Source organism: Lytechinus pictus, unplaced genomic scaffold (genome assembly GCF_037042905.1).
Source record: "Lytechinus pictus isolate F3 Inbred unplaced genomic scaffold, Lp3.0 scaffold_20, whole genome shotgun sequence".
Classification (NCBI taxonomy): domain Eukaryota; kingdom Metazoa; phylum Echinodermata; class Echinoidea; order Temnopleuroida; family Toxopneustidae; genus Lytechinus; species Lytechinus pictus.
In genome coordinates this window covers 7,077,048-7,102,252 of record NW_026974141.1, presented here as the reverse complement: position 1 = coordinate 7,102,252, position 25,205 = coordinate 7,077,048, and the positions used below count along the sequence as shown (strand labels likewise).

At 38.0% G+C, this 25,205-nt stretch overlaps 1 long non-coding RNA gene across 1 annotated transcript; it reads right to left on the bottom strand.

Moving 5' to 3' along the window:
- Positions 1–17,751: 17,751 nt before the first annotated feature.
- LOC135157908 (uncharacterized) lies at positions 17,752–22,696 on the bottom strand. The gene is made up of 3 exons (XR_010296813.1): positions 22,597–22,696; positions 19,299–19,415; positions 17,752–18,749 (listed from the first exon to the last, which is right to left on the bottom strand). It is a non-coding gene; the product is annotated as an uncharacterized LOC135157908 (long non-coding RNA).
- Positions 22,697–25,205: the final 2,509 nt, after the last annotated feature.

The window sequence follows — 25,205 nt, the reverse complement described above, 5'->3', positions numbered from 1 at the left end:
AGCGTACCTACGGGGGGGGGGGGCAGAGGGGGCAGTCTGCCCCCCCCCCCTGACGAGCCACAACCCATGCAAAGGACGTATCCCTGCCCCCCTGACGAGCTTGAAGACTTTTTTTTTTTTTTTTTTTTTTTTTTTGCTTGTCAATTTTTTTGGCGGACGGTTTTGCCCCCCCCCCCTGTGAAAAATCCCAGGTACGCCACTGCATATATAGCCATCACCCCCAAAGGACGTATTTCCCTTTTTTTCTATGAAAAATAAATAAATGATAATAATAATGAAAAAATTATAATGATAAAAATGATAATAATAATAATAATAATAATAATAATAATAATAATAATAATAAGCTGTTGACGACGATGATGCCGATACTGATGGTGAGAATTTGTATCATAAAGGCAAGAACGAAGGAGGCCAACCAAATAAAGACGGGAGAGTAGAAACGTGTGACAAGAGATTATCAAGACATCCACCCAAGGACAATGATACGACATGGCAAGCCAACTATGATGAAAATTCGAAGATCACAGATACACAATCGCTACACAGCAAAGTGAGGAGGAAAAGAGAAAAGAAATTATGGTCAAATAAAGAGAAGGAAAATCTTATGACTTGCTTCTACTTTGCGACTGATGTATCTCATAAAACTAGACATTACAGGAAGAGAATGAGAGAAACGTGGCTTGAAAATAATGGTGATCCATCCGTTGGAGAGCAAGCTCTGGCAGACATGAAACAAAGTATCCTTCGTACTCAATATTTCAGCGAGATTGAATTAGAGAGAATAAAACAAAAGGCACATATACTTTGTAGAAAAATCGATAATGCCGGTAATGACGAAACCAGCGACGATCATGGGGATAGTGATGTCAAAAATGCCGGTCCTGACAAAGCCAACGATGACCATAATGATGCTGATGACAAGAATGCCGTCTATGGCGATGCCAACGGCGACCATGGTAATGAAGATGACAACGAAAACCATGATGGTGATGACAATAATGTCGGTGTTGATGATTACAACAATGGCCATGATGATGCTGACAACAATGATACCGGTGATGACGATACCAATGATGATCTCGGTGATGCTGAAGTCAATAATGCTGGCAAGCCTAATGACGATGCCAACGACGACCATGCTGAAGCTAATAACGATGAAGCAGATAATGACAATGTTGCTATAAACGATAACCATGGCGATGTTGTGAATAATGACACAGCTGATGATGACTATGATGCCGATATTGATGGTGAGAATGTGTATCTTAAAGGCAGGAACGAAGGAGGCCTACCAAATAAAGACGGGAGAGTAGAAACGTGTGACAAGAGATTATCAAGACATCCACCCAAGGACAATGATACGACATGGCCAGCCAATTATAATGAAAATTCGAAGATCACAGATACACAATCGCTACACAGCAAAGTGAGGAGGAAAAGAGAAAAGAAATTATGGTCAAATAAAGAGAAGGAAAATCTTATGACTTGCTTCTACTTTGCGACTGATGTATCTCATAAAACTAGACATTACAGGAAGAGAATGAGAGAAACGTGGCTTGAAAATAATGGTGATCCATCCGTTGGAGAGCAAGCTCTGGCAGACATGAAACAAAGTATCCTTCGTACTCAATATTTCAGCGAGATTGAATTAGAGAGAATAAAGCAAGAGGCACACATACTTTGTAGAGAAGTCAATAATGCCGGTAATGACGATACCATCGATGACCATGGGGATGCTAAGGACAGTGATCATGACAATGCCGGCACTGGTGATACCAATAATGGCCCTGATGATAATGCCGATGTTGTTGATGCCAACGAAGACCATGGTGATAGTGATGACAAAAATGCCGATGATGATGTCATCGAGGACCATAATGATGCTGATGACAAAAATACCGGTGATGATGATGCCTACGAGATCTATGGTCATTCTGACTACAATAGTGCCAATGGTGACGAAGCCAAAGTAGGAAAATCGATGATTCTAGACACACAATCACTACACAACAAAGTGAGAAGAAAAGGAGAAAAGAAATTATGGTCAAATAAAGAGAAGGAAAATCTTATGACTTGCTTCTACTTTGCGACTGATGTATCTCATAAAACTAGACATTACAGGAAGAGAATGAGAGAAACGTGGCTTGTAAATAATGGTGACCCATCCGTTGGAGAAGAAGGTCTAGTGGACATGAAACAAAGTATCATTAGTACTCAATACTTCAGCGACATTGAATTAGAGAGAATAAAGGAAAATGCCCAAAGTCTTTGTAGAGAACGAAAGCGTAATGCAACAAAGAATCAAGATGACAGGGGAAAACGAATAACAGATAAAGTAGACAAATTGCACGACACCAACAATGATAGAGAGAGATCGGGAAAAGGAGAAAACTCGGTAATCACCAACACTGAGAAGGTGAGAAATTCTATCCATGATGAAGGAAGTACAGTTTCTGGAAATACAGTGAATATATCTCTTGACGAGGGGATTATATTCAACAATCAACAGGATGTTCGGACGCAGAGTGATAGGGGCTTACGAGATGGAGAACACAACCAAAGAATATCACAAGAACGACGTATGAATCGTCTTGATATGGACAGTGCTCAGAAGAAAAAAAAGAAAGATGACTACATCGCTCAATTTGGGGCGTGTTCCTTGTCTCTTCTACAAAAACTAGATGAAATCGAAACGGTAGACACACAGATTGAGGCCGAATACCAAAGAGGAGCACATTTCTTTCAGTACTGTGACACATCTGACAACAAGCCCGCTGGTGGAGAGGGAAAGGGATCAACGATGAACAGAAGAAAAAACAGCTCTTATAAGACTGGATTCTCTTCACATGTAGACATACACCAGCATTTGCAACAACCTAAAGTGAAATCTCGTACTCTTCGGGTTACAGCAATAGAAAAGGCTAAGAAAAGACAAGAAATTACTGAGACTGAACATGGGGACGATGTTGCCCATTTTATATGCGGCGGAGAGCCTCACATTCAACAAGATAAAGAATGTGAAAGGAACGTATCGGGTAATATCAAATCATCTGTACCCGAGAGAGATGCGATTGTATCACAAGACTCGACAAATGAAGACAGAGATTCCGATCAACGGCTGTTATCAGCACTGAGGAGCAACTTTGAATATGTGAAGGGAATATCAATATCAGATAGACCACAAATTCCCAAAATCGACACAAGGTGCTGTACTACTAGGAGCGTGATCGACAAAGTAGATAAAATGCTTGAAAAGGTGCAATCTAGTCCTTCCAGTTTGTTGGAGATAAACTGTCTTATCTGGGCAGGTGCAAAAACTGTAACAGAACATATGGGACTCAAGCTTCATTCATCAAACCACTCTACCAATCATAAGAAGAAGGCTCCTGAATGGAAGAAAAGGCTACAAACTAAGATAGCAGAACTACATAAAGACGTGGCTCAACTCGGAGAAGTAGATAAGGGAAACATCAAATCCAATCGGATGAAGAGCAATGCCAAAAGACTTCAGAAGAAATATCGCATTGACGATAAGACCCGTACTAGGACAACTGTTATAGAAACGCTCAAAATGAAGATAAATGCTCTCAAACACCGTGTTAAGAGATACACAAAGAGTAACAATTTCAAACGGCAGAATAAACTCTTCCATGGAAACAGAAAGAAATTCTTTCGTGAGCTGGATTCAAAGATGACTGAGACGAAAGATGTTCCATTGGCAGATGATATGAAGAACTACTGGAAAGAACTTTGGGATAATGATATCACTCACGAAGAAACTCCCTGGATTCAGTCGGAAGCAGACAAATGGTCCAATGTGCCAGCGCAGCAGCTAGTAGACCTGACCTTACCTGAACTACACAATATCACAAGGAACACTCAGAACTGGAAAAGCCCTGGACCAGATGGTGTACAAAACTTCTGGATAAAGAGGTTTGGTAGCACCCATACTAATCTACTGAAAATCATCAATGACATTATCAGAGGGAACAGGACTATTGAGAAATGGCTGCCAATTGGAAGGACCTATCTACTGTACAAAGGCAAAGACCCAAAACAACCTAAGAACTATCGTCCAATCACTTGCCTTAATACTATGTATAAGCTGCTGACATCAACGCTTGCCATGCACATCGAACGACACATCGATGATCATGACATAATGGAGGTCACTCAGAAAGGTTGTCGGAAAGGAAAGAAGGGTTGTAAAGATCACCTAATGACAAATAAAGCAATAATCGGTAATGCTCGCCAAAGACAGACCAATCTATCCATGGCTTGGATAGACTACAGGAAGGCATTTGACAGCGTACCACATAGTTGGATCATCAAAGTTCTAGAGATGTATCACATCAATCCACAAATAGTCAAGTGCATATCAGCAGGCATGAAACAATGGAGCACTACTCTTTCGCTTACGATAGGCACCCGTTCGATGACAGTGGAGGGGGTCCGAATCAAGAGAGGAATATTTCAAGGAGATTCCTTATCTCCTCTTTTATTCTGCTTAGCTCTCAATCCAGTATGCTCTCTCTTACACGCTACGAGTTATGGCTACAGATACAAAGGGCAAGATGTATCTACGACAATAAACCATCTGATATATATGGATGATATCAAACTCTTTGCAAAAAATGACGATGAACTTCACAAGATGATAGCAGTAGTTAAACATTTCAGCGATGACATCAAGATGTCGTTTGGTATAGACAAGTGTGCCAAAGTTACACTTGTACGAGGAAGGAGGGTAAATACAGGCGACATGTTTGTGCAAGATGAGGAAACATCAATCAAGGAACTGACTAATGATTCGACATATAAATACCTAGGCATAGCTGAGAATGATGTCATTAGCCATAACACAATGAAGGAGAAGGCAACATCAGAATACAAAAGAAGACTCAGGCTGATCCTCAAATCCGAACTGAATGCCAAAAATAAGATTGAAGCGATCAACACTCTAGCCATTCCTGTGCTTAGATACAGTTTTGGTATTGTTAACTGGAGACTAGCTGATATATGTGGCCTAGATGTTATGACCAGAAAGCAATTAACGATGCACAGATTACATCACCCAAAGGCCGCAATCGAAAGGTTGTACCTTCCCCGTGATCTTGGAGGAAGAGGTCTACAACAAATTGAGATGGTCTGGAATATGGAAGCAACGAACCTCGCCAACTACCTATCCAATCCACCTGATATACTGACGAGTATATCCCTCGATTATGATAAATGTCAAGCAATATACTCCATTAACAAGCAAGCATCTATCTTATTTGCACAACATCGACTGACACTACCCTACGGTGAAAAAGAGAAGGCAAGACTTAAATGCTCCTTTCACAAGAAACTTCAAGAGCAACTTAAATCCAAGCGACTTCATGGCCACCATGAAAAACAGACGCATCGGGAGTTTGTAGACCAGAAAGACACACATCAATGGCTTAAGTCGGCGGGACTAAGAGGTGAAACTGAAGGGTTCGTCTATGCTATTCAGGACCAGGTGGTGAGGACCCGTGCCTACGAAAAATCTATCCTCAGAACAGACACAGACGACACTTGCAGGATGTGTGGAAAAGAGACCGAAACAATCATGCATTTGGTATCAGCATGTTCGACTCTTGCGGGAACTGAGTACATCACAAGACATGACAATATTGCCAAACTTATCCATTGGCAACTACTGAAGGATCGCGGTAAAATGACTTGTGATCACGCTTGGGATCATCAGCCACAAACGATCACCACGATCAATAACAGCACCATATATTGGAACTGTGGCATACTAACGGATAGAACCATCAACTGCAACAAGCCGGACATCATCGTCAGAGACAACAACGTAGTAAATATCATTGAGGTCTCTGTTCCCCATGATATCAACATTGCTGTAAAGGAAAGAGACAAACGGCTCAAGTATCAAGACCTAAGGATTGAGATCGAGAGGATGTGGAACGTGAAAGCAGAGGTCACACCAGTCATCATTGGTCACTCAGGAATGGTGAAGAAGGGAATGGAAGCCTGCATAACCAAGATCTCTCCTCACCTTCGGATGTACGACATTCAGAAGGCAGCTATCTTGGGTACAACCAGATTGATAAGAAAGACTCTCGGACATTAGTAGTGTAAAGTTCCTAGTTGCACTTGAAATTACTTGGTGCTTTTTGTTAGAGCAAAGTTATTCAAGAAAAAAATACGGACTTGATCCTGTTTAGAGGAATAATAATAATAATAATAATAATGATAATAATAATACAAAGAAAAGAAAAGGAAGTCGAGCACGACCTGGGCAACCTTATACGCCTGGTAAAATACGCAACTATCGAATAGAGAAAACTTTGAATTCTTTTATTTGATGACAAAAATATCACATCTATTACATTACAATTTGTAAATTCGAATTGCTGATTTCATTTTTCAAAATAATTTTATTTAAGGAGCAGTGGCGTATGGGCCAAAAATTTAGAGGGGAGTTAATAAATTGATATTTAGTGTGAGCGACAAAACTTTCGACATTTTTTAAAGACCATTCCGAGAAAATCATGTTTTTTTTTATTCTCCCTTATTGTAATATTCTTATGCGAAACTAAATTGTCATGATATGCTACCATTGCTACGTACCTTACCATGTGAACATAAAAATTGTTTTTGAAAAAAAAATCTACCTGTCGTCATATTTTTAGAATAAAAAAAAAAAAAAAAAAAAAAAATCATTGTGGGTCTATAGCCCCTTTTGCAAACAAACTTAAATGGACCCAACCCCTTTTGAATAGGTTGTTTGCAGAAGGGGTTAGACCCACTTTCTATCCTTCCGAGAATATCATTGCAATATTCTTATGCCAAACTAAATGAAACCCTACCATGTGAGCATAAAATTGGGTATAAAAGAAATCTACCTCTAGCTGTCTTCATTATTAAAAAAAAAAAAATTTCCAAAAAATTATCTTTGTGGTTCTTGCCTCTTTTGCAGACAAACTGAAATTGAGTAACCCCTTTCGAAAAAAGTGACTTTTCTTTGCCATTTTTGTTCACTTTCTAATGGGAATTTCAATTTTTTTTGGTATCATCTTAAAAGCTACTAAACATCTATACATTTGAAAAAAAAAATCAAATTTGATGAAAAAATGGATCTAGGCCCCTTTTGCAATTAAAGCTCTTCATATAAAAATGAGAATATTGTTTTCTTGTTTCTTACCATAATAATGATGCTGTTTCTTATTACCAAAGGAAAAGGAATGCGCCATCAGGGCATCAACAGACTGAACATTTTGAATGAACTAGAAAGGAAGAGGGGCATTTTTCCAAAAAAAGGAAAAAGAAAAATGAGAATGGGCATATTAACAAAGCTAGCATTTAATTTTAATCAGAGGTTTAAAAGGGATCAATATCATTATCAAAAGAAAGTCATCTTGATAGGCGCTCTGCGACTAAAGTATACACTTGCAGTAGGAAACCGGGTGCTCATCGGGCACGAAAAGAGTTTTTTTTTAGGGACAACTTATCTGATGTAACAGGCATAGTCCAGGATAGGCCCCATAGAAAATTGACCAAACCTTGTTTTTTTATATATACAATATTTTTTGATGGTTTCTTGTCAATTCGAGGGTGCTGATTACGAATCTGAATGATGCCACTCGTGTAACCTTGAGCATTTTCCGCAAATTGGCAAAATCCAATATGGCCGCCAAAATATGAAAATTACCCATGAAAATCATAAAATTGTCCGCACATTGGCTGTGAAATGCATGAAATTGTGTGGCAGGAGTGAAAAACAATCTTAAAAAATAATTTTTGACAAAATTTTTATTTTCCTGATATTCAAAATGGCCTCCATAGGCCATTGTATACACTATAATGTACAATATGAATAGGGAAAACTAATTTTCACAAAAATGAGCACTAAACTGCAAAAATCGCGATGTATGAACGAAGTAATATATGCAAATCATCATTACAAATGATATATATTATTTATTATATCAAATATGAGAACATTGCTGTATTTTGATATCTAAAATATCCGCCACTGGCCTAAAGAGTATTATGTACAATGGCAATGGCCGGGGCCCCAAAAATGACAAGATTGAGCATTAAAATGCATATTATTAAGATAAACGAGTGGAATACTGACTAAAAACATAATTGTAAATATGCCATTTATGTGATAAATGCTGTATTTTGAAATTCAAAATGGCCGCCATAGCCCCTATATTCATCATGTACAATGCGAATGGAGAAACTAATTTTCACACGAGTAAGAAACATAAAATGCATGTAATTGTGATCTACGAGTAAAATATTGTCTGACAACATGTTTTATAACAAGACATATCATTTCTTTTGTCATGTATGAGATAAATACTGTATTATGAAATTCAAAATGGCCCCTATAACAGTATTATCTACAATGTGAAATGGGACATACAATTTTGTAAGAATTTGGATTTGCTTGACTATGACATCCATATAATCCTGTTGTATGAGTAAAACGTTATTTGAAAACATTTTTTTTTTAATAATCGCATTTCTTCTTCCATATAGGTGATAAATACTGTATTTCGACATTCAAAATAACCTCTAGAAGCCCTAACTAAAGTATGTAACATGCGAACAGGGAAATTAATTTTCACAAGATTGAGAATCATAAAATGCATGTAACTGCGATGTACGAGTAAAAATATTGTCTTAAACATTATTTCTAACTAAATACATCACATATTGGTCGTGGACATGGTGGAGGTAATAAATGCTGTACTTTGAAATCCAAAATGGGTGCCATAGGTCCTAAAAGTATTGTGTACATTGTAACATGGGACATACAATTTTGACAGAATTTGGCTCTGCTTGACTCTAAATATTGCACGTAATTGTGAGTTGTGATGTAAGGGTGAATTATTGTCTAAAACCATGGTTTCTAACGAGATATATCATAATGTTGTGTAATTAAGGTGATAAATGCTGCATTTTTAGACTGAAAATGGCCACCATAGGCACTTATCGTATAATATACAATTTGGATGGAGACAAATAATGTTCACAAAAAGGGCATATGGCAGCCATTTTGAATGTTGAAATACAATATTTATCACCTAAAGTACATAAGATATGATATATTTTGTTATAAATCATGTTTTCAGACAGCATTCCACTTATACATCACCATTTGACAAAGGAAAGCCAAATTCTGTTGAAATGATTTGTTCCCATTCATATTGTGCATAATACCGTAAGGGATTGTAGCGGCCATTTTGACTTTAAAACAACCGTATTTATCACCTAACTGGCAGAATAAATGATATATCTTAGTGGAAATTATGAATTCAGACAATATTTCACTCATACATCTCTATTACGTGCATTTATGGTGCTCACTTCTGTGAATATTGGTTTCCCACTTTCCATTGTACATAATACAGTTAATGTCGATGGCGGCCATTTTGAAAGTCAAAATACAGTATTTAACACAAACATGAAACCTGAATGATATATTTCGTTAGAAAATACGTTTTTAGACAGTATCTAATTAATTTATCACATATATATGCATTTTAGCGCTCACTCTTGTGATTTCCTTTCTCCCATTTCTCATTGTATATAATACTTTTAGGGCTTTTGGCAGCCATTTTGAATAGCAAAATACAACATTCATCACATACATGGCATATTGATAATATATTTCGTTAATAATTATGTTTATAGTCAGTATTCAACCTGTTTATTCTTCATAATAAGCATTTTAGGTGATCACTCTTGTGAATTTTTTGGCCCCCATTGTCATTGTACGCCATACTGTTTGGGCCAGTGGCGGCTATTTTAGATATCAAAATACAGCAATGTTCCCATATATGACATTATAAATGATATATCTCGTTAGTAATGATGATTTGCATATATTACTTCGTTCATACATCGCGATTTTCGCAGTTTAGTGCTCATTTTTGTTAAAATTATTTTTCCCTATTCATATTGTACATAATAGGGTATACAATGGCCTATGGCGGCCATTTTGAATATCAGGAAAATAAATATTTTGTTAAAAATTATTTTTTCAGAGAGTATTTCACTCCTGCCACACAATTTAATGCATTTCACAGCCAATGTGCGGACAATTTTATGATTTTCATGGGTAATTTGCATATTTTGGCGGCCATCATTGGATTTTGCCAATTTGCGGAAAATGCTCAAGGTTACACGAGTGGCATCATTCAGATTCGTAATCAGCAACCTCGAATTGACAAGATACCATCAAAAAATATTGTATATATAAAAAAACAAGGTTATGCCTCTTCTATCCTGGACTAGCACCTATGAGAAGGCAACTGGGGGGCACTCTTTACCACAAAACAACGGGTCCTTCTCAGGTGTAAAGGGCACAGAGCACGTTCGAGAGGGGGCATTTTTGTAAAAATTGGCTTGAGAAACGGCACTTGGTATCACCTAAAACGAGTCCTGTTCAGGTGAAAGAGCACTAGCGTACCTAAGGGGGGGGGTAGGGGGGCAGACTGCCCCCCCCCCTGACGAGTCACAAGCAAAAAAAAAAGGAAGCGAAAAAAGGGAAAGAAAAAAGAGAAGAGGAAAAAGGAAAAAGGAAAGAGAGAAAAAAGGGGGAAGGGGAAAAAGAAGAAAGAGTTTAAGAGAAAGGGGAAAACAAAAACTGGAACGTAGACTGTCGTAAAAAAATATAAACTGTCGGGCACACGGGGCTGTTCCAACTGATTAGGTTTTTTAGTTCCACTATCTTTGTCGGTAAATGTCAATTAAACTGTACACTTTTATTGGTAAATTGTGATTTTCACGCAATGCGACTTTTAGAGCTCTCTGTATACCGATAGTGAGGACGGACTGGGCTGACCAGGGACAAGAAAAAGTTAAAAAACAACTTTTAGGTAATATAATTATAACAATAAAAATTTCGCGCGTAGCGCTCGCATCAACTTTTTAGTTGGATACTTAGATAAATGTTTAGTTTTCAGGTTAAAATTTTCAGCTCGCACTTCGCGCTCGCGTCAATTGATTAGTTAGAAACCAATTTGTTCACGATTACAAAAAGTGCTTATAATATCCAGTTTATGCCGGATTATCAAAAATTTCAGCTCGCGCTTCGTGCTCACATATAACTGTTTAGATATATCCATCCTGTTCATAGTTAAATGAAGCGCTTAGAATGTCCGGTTTTCAGGTCAGAATATAAAAAATCAAAAATATATCATTAAAAACCAATTTGTTCACGGTTACAAAAATTGCTTAGAATATCAAGTTCTTAGGTCGGAATACCAAAAATTTCAGCTCGAGCTTCGCACTCGCATAAAATTCCATCCTGTTAATAATAAATGAAATATGCTCAGAATGTAAAGTGTTCAGGTCGCAATGTAAAATTTTCTAAGCTCGCGCTTCGCGCTCACTCCAAATAATTGTTTTTAACTACCATCTTGTTCATAGTAAAAAAAAAAGTGCTTAGAATGTCCACTTATCAGGGGGGAATATCTCAAATTTTTAGCTCACTCTTCGCGCTTGTATCAATTAACTATTCAGTCAGAAACCAATTCGTTCATGGTTAATAAAAGTGCTTAGAATGTCCAGTTCTCAAGTCGAAATATCAAAAGTTTTAGCTCGCGCTTCGCACCTGCACGACTGTTTAGAAACCCATCCTGTAAAACTGCTTAGAATGTCTAAAGTCCAGTTAGGAATATCAAAATTTTTAGCTGATCGCGCTTCGCGCTCGCATAATTTATTAAGGAAGATACCCATCCTATTCATAATTAAGTGCACAAAATGTGTCGTTTTAGGTCTAAAATTTTAGAAACAAATCAGCTCGCGCTTCGCGCTCGCAATTATTATTTTTAACTGATTTCAATATTAAATACCTCTTTTATAACGTCTCCAAATGAGCAGAATTGGGAACATAATGTAAACACCTTCAAAGAGGAATAAAAGAAGTATTTCATATAAACATTGCAATTACCACTTGATTAGAAATATATCAATCACGATCCAATACATTTCATTTCTGGAATGATATACAAAAAAGTATTAATTTCGACAATAAACTGCAATCGCCCGATAACAAATATCATTAGTAGCAAGATCCCAACTGTTTTATTGGGCACCCCTGGGTAACCTTTCCCACCTTCATTGCCACTGCCAGACCTTCACATCCAAACGTGTATGGGGGATGGTCTGCAAAATGCAGGGCAACGAGGACTGCGAGGTGCCCAAATGTCCTCGTGTATTGGTAATTTTATGACCGAATGTATTTTCCTGCACGTTTCACATCATGTAAAAGGCTAAATAATAATTTAAAAAAATGGTCGCTCGCTTTGCTCGCTCGAAAATTAAAAACTGTAAAGTTGATATTTGGGTAATGATTATCAGCCCCATCCTTGAACAAATTATGCCTATATACGTCTATGCCTATACTACCCCCCCCCCCCCACCCTTGTCGCTTTCCCCCCTGACGAAATTTGCCAGGTATGCCACTGTGAAAGGGGCACAGTACACGTTCGTGAGGGGACATTTTTTCTAGGGTAAAAAGGGTCACTGATTCAAGAAAGGACACTTACAAAAAGGTAACTTTAAAAGAAAAAAAGGTGGAGCGCCTCTGGCAGTAGTATCGCCTGCATTACAAGATTCAGTAGCAGCAGTGCTGACACTGAAAATGATTATAAAATAATTATTCACAAAACACCATTCATGTAACTGATGTTCATTCACCCTAAATGACATTTGACCTTCAAGTGACCCAGACTTGTGCAAGATGAGCAATGATACTGGCCATATGTCCACATTTCATTAACTTCATAGGCGGATCCAGGGGCCGTAGAAAGATACCCAATTACCCATCATTTTCATATTTCACAAAATATGAACTGAGTGTCCCGTTTTTAGGTCTGAAATCTCATTTTCCCACTCGTGCTTCGCGCTTGCGTTAATTGTTTAGTTACATACCTATCAAGTTAATGAATAAAAAAGTTCTCAGTAGAACGTTCATTTTTAGGTCGGAATGTCAAAAATTTTCAGCTCGCGCTTCGCTCTCGCATTACTGTTGAAATATGTATCGTCTTCATGGGTAACTGAAAAAAAAAAACAGTTTATAAAAGGTCCCTTTAAAGGTCAAAATTTTCAGTGTTATGCTTGTCAGATTTTTCTCTTTTTATTTAAATCAACTTTTTGTTGGGGGTGGACTTGTCCTTGAAGATCAGGCCAGAACTTACATTAAAAATTTCTACTCGCGCTTCGCGCTATCAGTATACGCATCTTCACATACATTGCCCAGGACTTTTGTGGACAAAATACATGAAATCTAAAAAAAAAATAGCTTGCGCTCCGCGCTCGCACTTTTTGAATAGGGCCCATGAAATTATAATTATATTTTATTAAAAATTAAAGCTCAAATTAAGTGACTGTTAGGAATACCCCTTCAAAGCAACAAAACAAAACTCAACTTTGAGCGGCCAATCGGGGGAAGTGGGTCAGTGATAACAATCTCCGGCCCCCTCCGGAGGAGGTACGTGCTCCCTATATATGCCTGGAGAATAACGCACGCAACACCCCAAAGGTAATATTTCGGGGTGCCACCCGCCAGCGGCCAGCACCCCCGCTTCCCCGGGGGGGGGGGGGGGCAGTCAAATATATTGCTGTACACACGCGTGACCAAGGAATTTCCAAACACCCCCTAAACGGGTTTTTCTCTGTGTGCAAAATAACCCCCTAAACAAGTTTTTTATGGGCTTTATTTACACATTTTGGCCCCTAAACAAGTTGTCGCCAAAATATGACCTCAGGGAAAAAAACGTACCCTAAACACGCTTAGCTACAGTCTTTAAAAAAAAGCTTGGGGAAAAAAAATAACCCTAAATACGTTTGACCCCCGCGATTGACCATTGACCATGCAGTCTTTCAAAACCACCCTTTTTATTGAAAATCGGTGTTTTTTATACCCTTAACGAGTCCACGCGCGGACCGCGTCCAAAACTGAAAAAAACCCACCCCTTTAAACGTGTTTTTTGGTCACGCGTGTGTACAGCAATATATTTGACTGCCCCCCCCGGGCCTGCAGCTTCATATACCCTTTTTACACACGCTAAAATTTCATTAACCCCGTACTATAGGTGGGGCTAAATTGCTATTTAGCCCCACCTATAGTACGGGGTTAAGCTTAGCCCACATATACCCTTTTTACACACGCTAAAATTTCATTAACCCCGTACTATAGGTGGGGCTAAATTGCTATTTAGCCCCACCTATAGTACGGGGTTAAGCTTAGCCCACTTTCTTTTTACACAGCATTTTTGCAAAGTGGGCTAACCCCACCTTTAGTACGGGATTATTTGGCCCTGCAAAAAAGCAGGGTTATCCCAGCAATTGCGGTGCTAAGAGCGATAGTACGGGGTTAAGATCGCTAGTGTAAAACGAAAGTGGGCTAAGCTTAACCCCGTACTATAGGTGGGGCTAAATGGCAATTTGGCCCCACCTATAGTACGGGGTTAAGGAAATTTTAGCGTGTGTAAAAAAGGTACGAGTGAAGTACTTGTACTACGAATGATCGACAAAAACCACTAGTCCGCGGGTTAGCGAGTTTCGTGTGTGAAAAGCAAGCATTCCATATCCGGGGTTAGAAATAACAATTTGGCATGTGTGAAAAGGAAAAAAAATAGTACGGGGTTAAGGATAGTACGGGGTTAGCGATAGTCCGGGGCTAAGAAAATCCTGTGTAAAAAGGGTATTGGTGTAGTATAGGCCGTGGAGACCAATTAGCTTGTTGTGCAGAAAGAGATCACAGTATAGTACTAGCTTGGCAACACCCAGACCCAGACCTACGATAATTTTTAGTCGACATGTTCAGCTGCTACTAAAATTGCGTAATCAGGCAAAATTACTGTCACAGAGCAACATGCACAGCACGCACAGGATCAGGATCGGGCGCAGGCGAGAAAAGCAAGAAAAAGGGGAAGAAGAACGTCAGTGACGGAAGTGCTCGTAAGTGACACTTTTATTTACTGCCTTGTGGTCTATTGCGTTTTTTTTTTAAGCACGATCGCGTCGTTAAAATTAAAGCCTTAGAAGTAAGATGGATCGATGGCGCGATCATCGTGAAAGACGTGATCATGCAGTGAGCTGAGCCCGGCCGGGAGCTTAACCCAGAGAGCTCCGGCCCGCGAACCGGGCCGGAGCCTACCTCGGGCGATGTTCGTGCAGGCTCCACTTCACTACCGCTACACTCCGCTCAGGGCCGTAGCTAGAGGGGGGGTATGGGGGGGTGTGACACCCCCCCAACATTCGTGGCAGTCGGCAAAATCATGTACCAGTTGGCAAAATGGAGGATAGGGGAGAAAAAGAAAGAGAGAAAGAAAGAAAGAAAGAAAGAAAGAAAGAAAGAAAGAAAGAAAGAAAGAAAGAAAGAAAGAAAGAAAGAAAGAAAGAAAGAAAGAAAGAAAGAAAGAAAGAAAGAAAAGGAAAGAAAAATAGGGGTACTAACTTCGAAGAAGGTTACGACTTTTAGAGTAACCCTTATAAAAAAAATTGAATGGTATACCATTGACTACCATTTACCATACACCATTGATATACCATTGGAATACCATTCGCACAGCACCCACCATGCACCAATGGTATACCATTCAAGCCCCAATGGTATACCATTCAAACTAATTTAAATAATTGGGACGTTACTATTACCATATTCATGAGCACCATTTACCATTCATATACCATTGATCAAACACCATTTACCATTGATCTACCATATGGCCACTATAGACAGGTTTACCATTGACCACCATTCACCATTCAGCCACCATTCACTGGCCTACCATTTACCATTCAGCCACCGTTCACTGGACACCATTGGCCTACCATTCACCTTCCACCATTCACCGTACCCCATTGCCTACCATACACCATTGACATACCATTCACCATATACCATTCGCGTACCATTCACCGTACACCATTCGTGTACCATTCACCGTACACCATTCGCGTACCATTCACCGTACACCATTCGCGTACCATTCACCGTACACCATTCGCGTACCATTCACCGTACACCATTCGCGTACCATTCACCGTACACCATTCGCGTACCATTCACCATACACCATTCGCGTACCATTCACCTTACACCATTCGCGTACCATTCACCTACCATTCGTCATACACCGTGCACCATTGACCTATCATTTACCGTACACCATTGGCTTACCATACATCGTACACCATTGACCTACCACTTACCGTACACCATTGGCCTACCCTTTTACTGTACACCATTGTACACCATTGTCATACCATACACTCTTTACTTTTGGTCAACCATTCAATTTACACCATTGGCCATACACTATAGACCACATGTGTACAGTGAATGGTAGACCAATGGTTTTCACTGAATGATAGACAGTAGATCAAAGGTGTACAATGTATAGTAGGCCAATAAAGTACAGTGAATGGTAGACCAATGGTGAACAGCATATATCTAGGGTTAATGGTAGGTTCAATGATGGATTAAGTATGCACAAGAAAACAAAATGATGAAAACAATTATTTCAAGAACGTCAATAAAATGTTTTTACTATAAGAAGTTTAAGTAGCATAAATAGCACAGAGTATTCACAAGTATACATTTTATCATTAAAGCACATAAGTTATGAATGTATATGACTTTGCTACTCGATGACATCTATATTCTGTCAATCTTGGTATCTAAAAATAAACATGTATCAAGACTGAGTTTGATTGAAAAACACAACAAATGAAGATTAACATTTTCAAGAATAAACCTGTTCTCTCTGATTGCTTTTTATATGGATTGAGTACCTGGCAAAACCACTGTTCTGCATACATTAATAAAAACATTTTTTTTTACTAATAAGTTTAAGTACAAAAGAGTATTGACAAGTATGGCATAAAAGCACCAGTATTATGAATACATGTGACTGTGCGGCTCTACAAGAGATCAATGATTGCACTCCACATAGATATTATGTTAATCTTCCAATAAACAAATTTACATGAAAGACATAGTTTGGACAACAAACTAATGAACACCAAGTTTCGAAGATTAAGGGTACCAAACCTAGAAGAAATGAATTATCCCCAAAAGGGGGAAAATAGTACCCCCCCCCAAAAAAAAAAAAATAGAACCCCAAAGTCGTTCTCTATTTTAATTTCACCTAAAAAGATTATAAAACGGCGTGTTTCTACATAGAATCGTTAAAAGGTATTACACGCGTAAGTATCCAGAATCCCGGAAAACTTTCCTGTAGAAACAGACGCGATGCGGTTTATTGATAAACTGCATTGCGCAAAATACAGTTTGTCATAACCAGCTGATCGTGCAATGTATATACCTGCTACATTGAGTGAGATCTACCATAAATTTTGAAAATTTTCCTGGCGAGATGCAATGTGAGGTTATAGGTTAAATTTTCCGATTTCCACCGTATTTGTGACGCGAAATGCGAGTTAATCAGATTATTTGGTCTGTAGAAACAGGTTCGTTTAAGGGCGATAAGGTTATTTCGAATCGGGTAAAGATAAACCGTTTCTTAATGATTTCTGTAGAAACACGCCAAAATTTTATCATAAATACAATAAAGATACATAAAGAAATAAATGATATATCACAAATAGAAAGATAATATAATGAAAATAGGAAAAATAAATTATTCAATTTGAAACACTGAAAAAAACAAAAGAAAATAGAGACCTCTTTTTCTAATATTTTGCTAAATATATATAAAATAATAAATACAAGATACACTTATTTCTTTTTTGTTGTGTTGAATCAGATGAAATACTTATCTATGTGTGAGAAATAATAAGATTATTGTCTTACACAGTAAATCAGTAGTCAATCGTAAATTCTTACAACCTAGCTGACAAAATTTGAATTCATATAATACAAAAAAATATATAAATTGGGATCTTGTATATTAATGAGGACATGCAGAGAACAGTTTTACCAAAAAATTAACAACATAAATTCGTCATAACTTCGTTAATACTCATTCAATTTTGCTGAAATTTTCTGTGTTTTTTTTTGTCTAAAGTACACTTTGTGTGTTTGAATCACATAACTTTTAAATGTGAGTACCTAGAGTAGAGTACCTAACCCTTCAATCAAATGTGTTAGACGACCGGTTACATTTTACCTATAACATAGTGACAAGGAGAATGAAGGGGACCATAGAAAGAAAGCATGAGAAAATGGGAGATTTAGGTAGGAAGAGAATGAATCAGAAAAGCATAATGTTGACAATTTCATTAAAATCTGATAACGAAGTCTTTAATTTGAAAGTTTAGCAACATTTTGGGAAATATTACTGGAATGTGCACACGATCGTCAGGAATATTTGTTAGGCTTATGTAATAAAATGAAATCATAATCATTTCATATTTTCATACACGTGTGTATGATTTGTCCCACATATCATGAAGTGATTTCCAGCAATGCATATGTTCACATTAAATACATTTTCACTCCACTATTTAGTTCTTGGAGGTCAAAATGTGAATAAACAAGACTTCTTGTTATAAAATACAAAAGAACAAGTGGGGATATGACATCAGCTTGTAACTTGTGGGTGCGTCGTGATCAAGTGGTTCTGTCTCTCACCTTTCAAACAGAGGGTCATGGGTTCAAATCCTAGCAATGGTGTTTTCCTTCAGCAACACATTTATCCACACTGTGCTGCACTCGAGCAAGGTGAAGTGAATGGGTACCCAGCAGGATTAATTCCTTGAAGCTGTAATAAGGAATATAAGATGAAAACAATGCAAAGGACAGTATGTCAGCTACAGGTTCAAAAGATCAAACATCAATCAATCAATGTGTGCAAGCTTTCTTGAGAAAGTCATATATTTTTTCTAAAATATCGAGAAATTTGCATTATACACCACCCTTCAATTGAATAGTACCAATTAACAAATATCAACAAAACATTTTGTACAATGTGATAAAGAAATTCATGTTTAACCAAAGATGAGCAGAAAATGACCCGTTATATTAAATGGGAAGTTGCCCAAATGATGACAAATACCATACCACATGCATACCTGGGGCCAAAGTGCCCACCCCCCCCCCTCCCCAGTCAGCATATTGATTTTTTTTCCGGGGGGGGGGGTGTTAGAAAGGACTTGTACTCCTATAAATGGGGATAACAGTTGGCCTTTTTCAGGATTTTTACCATTCTTCACAAGTTGTTTTCCATCTATGCCACTGCAGGAGTACAATCTGTTTTATCTAATGAAGCTTTGCAATTTTTTTCTAATGAAGTGAATTCTTACACAATTACCTTTCACAAACTCCAGTTGTTTTCTTGTAAACGGTTTTCTGTGTTCAGCACCTGTAGTATCCTTCCCTGATAATCCTGGACCATCTACATTATCATCCAGTGTATCCGTCGTCCAATCTTAAATGAAATAAAATCAATTTGAGCTTTGGAAAATATGCATGTGCAAATACAAACAAAAATATAATACTAATATAGTAAAACTTCCTTTAAGCTAAAAAATTCAATGATTCACTCATATACAGCATCATTATCATTGTTATTTCAACATATGCAGCAAATTCACTTGGGAATACGTTTGACATTGATGTCACAGAAATAAAATTCCCCCACCCAAGATTTTCTGTGTGTGCATGCTGGAAATATTTAGATCAATATAACACAGTTACTCTGCTGCATAACGTGTTTGGATCATCAATCATGTAGATATGCAAGAGAAAATTATCTAATAGAAAAAGAATGATCTGAAATCATATTTCCAGAGCAGCAGTTTTCAAAAGGTAATCAATTAATTGATAATATTCAATATGATTTTCTTGGTATTGACAATCACAGTAGCGGATCCAAATGGGCACAATTGACCTGTGCCCCCCCCCCCCCTTGAGAGCAATAGTCAATGACCCGAATTCGAAAAGGTGGTTTTTAAAACCCCGGTTGAGTCCATGGTTTATGGAGATTTCCTGTATAAATGACGCTTATTTTACCGCATATATCAAAATATGTCCAATGCTTATGCGCGCTTTTGTTACAGTGCGCCAAATTGACGCATGTTGCTGTGGCTATCCACGCTATTTTATTCACGAGTCCACTGTTTTTAATTAATGAGTCCACTATTCAACAGTGGACTCATGAATAAAATAGCATATCTAACCATGGTAACAGGCGTCAATTTGGCGCACTGCGACAAAAGAGCGCATCAGAATTGGACATTTTTTATACACGTGCCAGATACGTGCTAAATTAAGCATAATTTATACAGGAAATCTGCATAAACCATGGACTTAACCGTGGGTTTTCAAAACCACCTTTCTGAATTTGGGCCAATGTGTTTAAAGTAAATATGGCGTCTTTACACAAGAGTTTCCCTCCTTTTGAAAGTTACAGAACATATTTCCAATGGAAATATATACCATGTTTACACTTAATCGGCTTTTGCATCGGCTCGCGGTTCAGAACTGCGAGCCGATGCAGCATCGGATTTTTCATAGCGTGTAAACACGATTAACTTGCATCGGCTCGCGGTTCAGAACTGCGAGCCGATGCAGCATCGGATTTTTCATAGCGTGTAAACACGATTAACTTGCATCGGCTCGCGGTTCAGAACCGCGAGCCGATGCAGCATCGGATTTTTCATAGCGTGTAAACACGATTAACTTGCATCGGCTCGCGGTTCAGAATCGGCAATTTGCACCAACAAAGTAGTAGCTTCAGAAACGCGAGGCGATGCAGAATTGGCCTTTTTACTACGTGTAAACAGTAAACTTATTCTGCATTGCTAATGCACATTTCATTTACATTAACATTGTGACGTAATTGTAAGCGCACGGATCCAGCGTTGTCTTTATTATGACGTATATTGTTGGTGTGCGTATCAATTCAGGCTGTTATGTCCCCGAAAAAATACAAAATAAACACCGAAATAATGTGACCATTTACCACTATTCATGAACCAAGCTCATCTATTTTCTCAAATAATCTAACTTAATTGATCCTTTACATGAATTTCAGCTACTTTGAGCAGTGGAAACAGCATAATCTTAGCTTTGATCTCGACGTCTTAGTTAAAATTCTTAGTCAGATTTTGCCAAACGAACGCAGAGGGCAGCAACACTGTTGACTTATTGTTTGCGCGTTGTAATCGCTAACTTTAGCAAATATCCAAATAAATACGGTGGAGTGAGACCCTAAATCTGATAATTCGAACGATGAAATCATGGTGGAAGCCGGAATAAAGATATTCGTGATGCTCAGTGAATTGATTCGGACAAATGTTAAGGTTAAATTAGTATGCTAACATCGCAGGATACGAAAGTGCATTTGGGATTATCGGGGCCAGGTTTTTTCTAGGGCTGCAGCAACGGTGTTGAGCGGTGGCTCCGAGTTCCAGGGCCCGGATTTTTTTTGCTAAACTTTCCGGGCCCCAAGATTAAACATTATGTTATCGTTCAAATTCTCAGTCAGACATCACTTTGCTTGGCTTCACCGTAGTTTATAAGGACTGAAGTTAGCGAGCAAAAGATTTGTCTGCGGCAGTTTGCATGATTTCGTTACTTCAGTCCATATCAAAATTATGGCAAAGCAACGCATGAGGATTCAAACAATGACGTAGAGATCGAAGCCAATATACCGGTACAGCTGTTCCCAATATTCGGAAAGCAGTGGGCATATGGACACTCAAATGCAATTCAGACTTGCTATGACATTTGAGAACAATATTTGGAGGGGAATTATGTTCGAAGTTGTTCGGTGCAAAATTAGCGCCCAATCCCACGGAAAAATCCCAAGGAAAAAATTCAGGAATTGTGGTTTTAGTCAGCTGGCCTCAATTTCTAAAACATGTTAATTCCAAACAGTTGTAGTATTTCCCTGAATAATTAATGTAGCCTCTCTAGAAAAATGAATAGGAATCGTTTGTCACTCTCTCCAGTCACAGTTCCGCACACAAAGTGCACATTTATTTTACCATTGAAATTGCATGCGCAAATAAGTGGTGCAAGCTTTTTAGGGCCTGCGTAGCCTTTACTTTAATATCATGTTTTAAAATGTAGGACACCTTACCATGTTTCACCTGAATACTACCATGTCTATGTCATCTTGAATTTACCAATATTATCTACCAACAACAACAAATTATAGGCCTCATTCCAGAGCAATATTTTTCGGCAAGGTTTCCATTTCAGTGAAAAAACGTTGTGCAGTAACCAATGGCCTAATTGACACTTTGACAGTCAATGTCCTGCACTGTACTGCATTAATTTAACAGGTCATTCCTTCATAAATTCATACCGGTATTCAGAGATGGTTTTGTAAAACATTGACAATAAATATCAGGCCATACGAGCGAATTACTATTCAATGCTTGGCTCAGCTCACCTCAGCCAATACAAAGCACAACGCACCCCATAACCATAAATAATCAATATCGCCAGAGCCAGGCGTGTCCCGGCCCGCGCCAACGGGGCAGTGACGGTGGTGGTCGTGGCAGTACAACGACATCTAACAGTAACAGTAACATTCTAAGAAATCAGGCCGAGCCACTAACTACGAAAACAATATCAAAGAAAATTGTTATCTAACTTACTGTTTAGCCTATTCTGCAAATGACTTTGAAGTTGTTATCCGAATCTGACCTGTGTTCCTTTAGTTTATGATGAATTATCGAGGGACTTTGCAACAGCGAAAAAGTGGTTGATCGTTTTTTTTTCAAATATTGCAACTGGCGGTTACATGCGTACGTGCGCGCGCGCGCGTGCGAGAACAACACTTACATACATAGAGCGATCTAGCTAGCAGTGCAGCCAACACATCCCGATATGGGGGGGGGGGGTAAATTAAGACCAAATCAGGGGGAGGGGGCTTCTTCGCCAAGATATACATCCCAATATATGGGGTGAATTGCATGTAAGACCAAATCAGGTGTGTCTTTTTGTTGATTGGTTCTGGGTTGGCAACCATGCAGTCAATTTTTGCCACTGCTTTATCCTTTGAAAGGATCTATGAAAAAAATAATTTCGCTCATTTTTTTTTTCTGTTCTATATAATTCCATGTCTTTCTTTCTTTTCTTTCCGTTTTTTTCTTTTTCCTTCTTTTTTCTCTTCTTTTTTTTTCTGTTCAATCTTTCTTCTTTACTTTGTCTTAGTCTTTATCTTTTCTTTTTTTCGATATATTTGTTTTACTTATTTCTTTTTGGTTCCTTTTCTCTCTTTGTTTAATTTCGCTTTTGTTTTGATTGCAATTGAGAATTTCGTTTAGTAGATTTTTTCTGTTACATTGTATAGCGTCAGGGAATTTTATTGGGGGGAGGGGGGCAAGACAATGTAACAGACAAATCATTTCAATTAAGCAAGTAATGACCGGCCTAGAATAGCTCTCCTCTTTATAACACCGTCCATAAGGGAGACAAAATAATTAAAATATAATTTGTTTTTAAAAAAAGAGGAACTTTTCATGATCGAAAGCAGTAGTAGTGATATATAAATTGGCCGGGAGGGGGCTTTGGTCGTTGCAGACCAAAATCAGGGTTTGCCGATGGGAATTTCGATAGGGGTTGGGGGAGGAAGACAACCAACAGTGAATTTATTTTAAGAAAAATAATGACCTATGGGACATTGTAAGAAACTTGCAATTGAACGCAAGTCAATTTCAAACTCCAAAATCAGTTGTAAGTCTGACTTTTCATTGCAAACTTGCAACTGATTTATTGTTTCTTCTATCAATAAATCTATAATTTGGTTTACACTAGATGAAATTAGTCTATCACTTATAAATTTTCAACCGACTTTTGGGATTGACTGCAAATATTTTCTTGCAACACCCCATAGCTCTCTTTATAAAAAGGGGCAATAATTGAATAAGAAAATTAATTTAAAAATAGAATAAAACTTTGAAAAAAGGGGCGGTGTGCCGTTCAAATTATACCAAGAAACAAAAAGAGAAAAGGATGGTGAAATGTACAATTTTTTTTCTATTTAGTACGATTCGCATCTTGTTCATGCTCTTTCATGTTCTTTGCTCCCAAAAACTTGCATGTATAAATTTCAAAATTTTTATTGTAAATGATGACTATATTCTTCCCTTTCAGGAGCGGCTGTGAAATAATTTTACAAAGTAATATGTACAATTGTAAAATATAACAAATTAATATACGCACTGGATCTTATCTAAAAAATTCCAGGCCTTTCACTTAGTAGACAAAGACAATTTAAAAGAATGCAAGAGACCATGTTTACCATCGTGAGCGATTAGGCTTGATTTGGGGAAGCTGTTCGCATAAAAGTCACAAATCAAAAATTATAATAACTCTAATTACTTTTTAATCGTTGATGGATTTTCTTTAAATCTTCGGAATTGTGTTATTGGGTAATGCAATTGGGCATACCATTCACCGTTAGCATAAATACAACTCATTAGGCACACACCACTCCTAAAGCCATCATTAAATTACAATTTATCTTTTGGTATTCAATTCACCTTTAAAACACCTATCCATTAAGGCACATTCTACTGAGACACATTTACCATACCAATCATATACAAGCACACACCATACCATTGGATACCACTGAGACACCATTTGGTATGGTAAAACCGTTCACCATTCCACCATACCATTGGAGACACATACCACTAAGACACCATTCGATACCACTGAGACACCATTGGGTATGGTATACCATTCACCATACAAAGCACACCATTAAACACATATAAATGAAACACCATTGTATACCATTGAAACACCATTTGGTATATGGTGTACCATTCACCATACAACCATACCATTGAATACACATAACACTAAGACACCATTCGATACCACTGAGACACCATTGGGTATATGGTATACCATTCACCATACAAATCATACCATTAGACACATGCAAATGAGATACCATTGTATACCATTGAAACACCATTTGGTATATGGTATACCATTCACCATACAACCATACCATTGAAGACACAACACTAAGATACCATTCGATACCACTGAGACACCATTGGGTATATGGTATACCATTTACCATACAAATCATACCATTAGACACATACAAATGAGATACCATTGTATACCATTGAAACACCATTTGGTATATGGTATCCCATTCATCATACCAATCATACCATTAGGAACATACCACTGAGACACCATTGGATGTATGGTATACCATTTACCATTAAACAGACTA